The sequence below is a fragment of the Paramisgurnus dabryanus genome, chromosome 17 (genome assembly GCF_030506205.2).
Source record: "Paramisgurnus dabryanus chromosome 17, PD_genome_1.1, whole genome shotgun sequence".
Taxonomy (NCBI): Eukaryota; Metazoa; Chordata; class Actinopteri; order Cypriniformes; family Cobitidae; genus Paramisgurnus; species Paramisgurnus dabryanus.
The window spans coordinates 28,947,150-28,951,583 of NC_133353.1; positions in this window are offsets into that span (position 1 = coordinate 28,947,150).

Below are 4,434 nucleotides of genomic sequence, written 5' to 3' on the forward strand. Positions count from 1 at the left end.
TTGTGTATTATATTATGCAGATTGAACAAGTGGGTAATTTCATGGAGGCTCACGGGTTAAAATATGAATATTATGCCATTATAACTTGGAGATAAAAGAAGAGTCTGGTATACAGCATATGTGAGACATATGTCCTGTCAACACTATCACATTAATTGCTTTTTCACCAGAAAATAATATCATAAGCTATGTATAGGCCTACATTCTCAGAAAAGGTACAAACTATTACTGGGTCACCACCTTTTTAAAAAGTACACATCAGAAGGTACCCTAAAAAAATCACAAAATGCTGAGTTGTTTGTAATCAATAAACATTTAATGGGCTAATTTAACCCAACAGCAGGGTTTGTTATTTTTTTCCCAACCATGTTGAAAATCACCCAGCATTTTTATAGTGTACTGTATTGGTACCTAAATGGTACATATAAGAACCTTTGTAAAGGGTACTGTCCCAGTGACAGCTTTTGTACCTTTAATTCTGACCGATTAGGAATAATGTATGTACAGTGCTCTTGATGTACTCCCCTTTAAGCAAAGTGAGTTACACATGTCCATCATCTTTCAGACAAACACATTTGGAGTCATTTTAGTAAATGTCCCTGCTTTTCCAAGATGACCTACTGGGAGAAAACAGGGATCCGAGAACAACATCTCACTTTGAAGCCCAAAAAGTGGATCCAATCCTTCCCAGAGGTAACCCAAGGTATTTTGCTTTTATTAACCCCTAATATTAATATCCATATTTTAAACTTTACAAACTATAAAAAGAAGCTTCCGGTAACTACAGTATGGCATCTTGAACTCATGCAATTCACAAGAGTAACGTACTGTACCTATGGCAGTTGGGTGATTCTCCCGAAATCCAGATTTAGAAGGTGTCCAGCATCAGAATTACCTTTTTTTGCATAAAAAATATAAGATTAAGATCTGAACTTACAATAACCATTATTTTTAGAGGATTTAAAAAATATTTCCTATAGAATTATTTCGATTTTTTAGATTATCATTACCGCAACATGATATATTGATATATTACATCAAATATATGCAATAACTCATGTTTCGGTAATGAGAACTAAAAAGTTGTCTAGGTACTATGACAAACAAAATTTAACTTTTATCTGGAGAGAAAAAATAAGAACTGCTTACCTGGTAGCCATCTTGAGTGTCACAGTCAATTATGTTCCTTCCAACTATTTTTTTTTAAATGTTAGTTCCTTGAGGGCTTAAACAACAATTATTGAATATTGTTGCAGAGGATGAGAAAATTGGCCTTGGACACATTTATATTCCTTATTTTTGTCTCTACATTTACCAAATGATCACCAAATACCACATGTTTCTTTAATGTAAATGTTTATAGTATAACATGCACTGAATCTTTTTCTTTTTTAGATTTTTTAATTATAAATATTTCCATGTCAAAGAACCCAAATCCAGTCATGGATACGTTGCGGTAATGAAAATTTTCCCCTTAAATGTGGAAAAAAACAACAAAATTGGTTTGTATGATGTCATTTGAAATCATGTGCAAAATAGTACATAAAGAGATGCTTGTAACTGTATGCTTCTTATTTTGATACTCTTACATATTTCATGACACCTCATAAGTCTAATTTTGCGAGAATCACCCAGTTGCACCATGTTTGTTTCAGTATGAAGGCCCGGCGTTGCTGGAAGATGTTTGACATCAAAACATATTCAAAGTGTTAGGATGAAAAAGAAATCTATTCAGGCTTGTCACCTGTCTGCATAACTCCTACCAACGCGACACCGGCAGGAATCAAATGCAGAGCTTACGACATTATCCTCACTCAGTTTGTGAAAAAAGGCCTCAATCTTTTTGTTAGATGAGGGATAATTCTAAAGCTCTGTCTGCTTTACTTATAGTGGTTATTTGAAAATGTGTGGTCTGATTGGCCATGCCAAGCTAGATTACCCATAAGCTCTGTTCTTGTGTACTGATTTGTAATGCTTGTGACAGTCTGGTTTAAACTTTACGTCTCAGTACAGACTTCATTGCACCATTGCAATTTCAGTGCACTTTAGCAGATGAATAAAACATGTTATTCAATGACCATATAGTCTCATTTTCAAAGTTTATGCATTACAGTGATTTAATGGCATAAGAGTAAATATATTTGGGGCAGTTTTATAGACAAGGTTTAGATACCAGGACAAGGTCTAGTTATTTTAGGACATTTAAAGCACTATTCGGACGGGATTAGTTTTCAAAACGACATTTGAGTTTCAACATGTCCCCCACGACGTACGTCTGTGATTTTATATACCCATTCGGACGGGATTAAAATTCTCAGGCTATTCCAGAGATGGGAGTGTTTGTTTTATGCATTTTACCGTTGCAGAAGATCACATGCTCTGAATACGCGTGTTTGTTATGTTTGATATTTTGCTTTAAATGTAAAATTATTACCGAACATGTTATTTATTAATTTTATTTTAACACATCAAAATAACTTATACAAATCCTACTAAAGTAGCTTACGTGTTTTATTATAACTGGCTGCTTATAATTAACTCAACGAAATGAAGAAATAATGATTAATAACAATTTATTATCTTTATTAATTAACATTACCATTCCAGAGTTTAACAAAATAAGGTTGAGTTTACCTAGCCTTAACAGTGTTTGATATTCAGATCGTCGTGATTTAATTATTTTATTTCGCAGAATAGAAAAAAACATTCATATCTGAATGAATGGGACTCAGGAAGTACAATATATGCGCGTAAGACCTTACGGCAGATCACATTGGCCAAAAGACGACAAGAATCGTTTTTTTAAAAGATATTGCGGGCAAACACAGACATTTGCATCCGAACGGGATTAAATTTCTCAGAGGACCTCTAAGTTCGCCGAAAAACAGTTAGGTAAATTGCTCTGGAATTTTTACGAAGGTCGTCAGAGAAAAACACAGACATGGCCGGTTCGGACGGGATTAAAAACACAGAGGACCTCTGAGAAGCACGATTTTCTCAGAGGTCCCCCTGTAAAACTAATCCCGTCCGAATAGGGCTTAAGTCGTTTTTACAAACAAACCTTACAAAAAACATTACTGATGCGCATTCTGAAACAAAAATGTCAGTGCAAGATGTAAATTGAGCCAGCACAAACATGCATTTTAGTCTGAGACTAGGATAAGCCCTTTCCACGAAACGGCACCTTTGGAGTGGAGCTTAAGCCAGGACTAGGCCTTAGTTTAGGAAAAATAACTAGTTTTAACAAACAAGCCTTACTAAAAACATTACCTGTGTGCATTTTGAGGTAAAATAAAGGGCACTGATGTATTTTAAGATTTGTCAGTGCAAGTTGTTTTTCTTTTGGACAGATTTTACAATTATTTTAGTCTAGGACTAGTCTTATCCCTGTCCAGGAAACCGCCCCAATATGCATTACAGCAAAAGAGTCACAAATACTACATTCACTGGATCTCACAGGAATTTACAACTATTTTGAGAGGGGTAACCAATTCGTATGAATCTGAGCAAAGTGAATAGTAGTAAAATGTACAAGTATTAGAAAAAAACACATCCTTATCTTGCCCCAAACTCAATGTCACTGGGGCGAAATAACTAAAAGCATCATTTCAGCCTTTCCAACATTCTTAGACAAAAAGGTACAAAAGTTGGGATGGTAACTTTTAAAAAGGCCCTAATATGTACCATTTAGGTACAGATATGTATTCTAGGTACAAAAATGTACTTTTTGAAAAGGTACCGCCCCTTTGACAACATCTGTACTATTATGTGTCTTTATTTCTGTGAAGTTCTTCACTTTCTTAACTGTATCTAACAATCATAACATTGCCAGAATTGTCATTTTAATGGTTCAAATTCTATTGGTAAATAGAAATTATTGCATCAGACAGTGTTGTCTCAAGTTTCAAGATATTTTAAAAAAATCCCCCTTAAAAGCCTTTTTCTTTCAGTCATAGAAGTACAAATAGCAGGCTTTTAATTGCTGGAAATGTATTGATATCCTACATAGTCATTGTAATATCATAAAATAATTTGCAAATATGCAAGAAAAGGTTTGTACTCTAAAAATACAAACAAGAGATAAAGAATTTACAAACGTGTGGAGAGCCAAAGCGTTTCAGCACTCGGAAAGCGCCATGGGATTTTTAAAAAGCATTAATTAAAATGTTTCTCATCTCACCATATCCACAGATACAGAGTCATCATATACAATAAATCTGTAGGGTAGCATTTAAAAAACATTTAAAAATAGATGCATTTGTTTAAAGCAAAGCATTTATTTACTTACCAGGCCACAGGTGAAGCAGCTCTTTACGCCTTAACATCTCATAAACGGTCCTCATTTGTGTCCAAGAGACTCAATAATAATCTTTTACATTTCAATCCTTTAATCTTTCATATTTAAAAGTGTTTTTGTGCTGCTGCGCATTCATG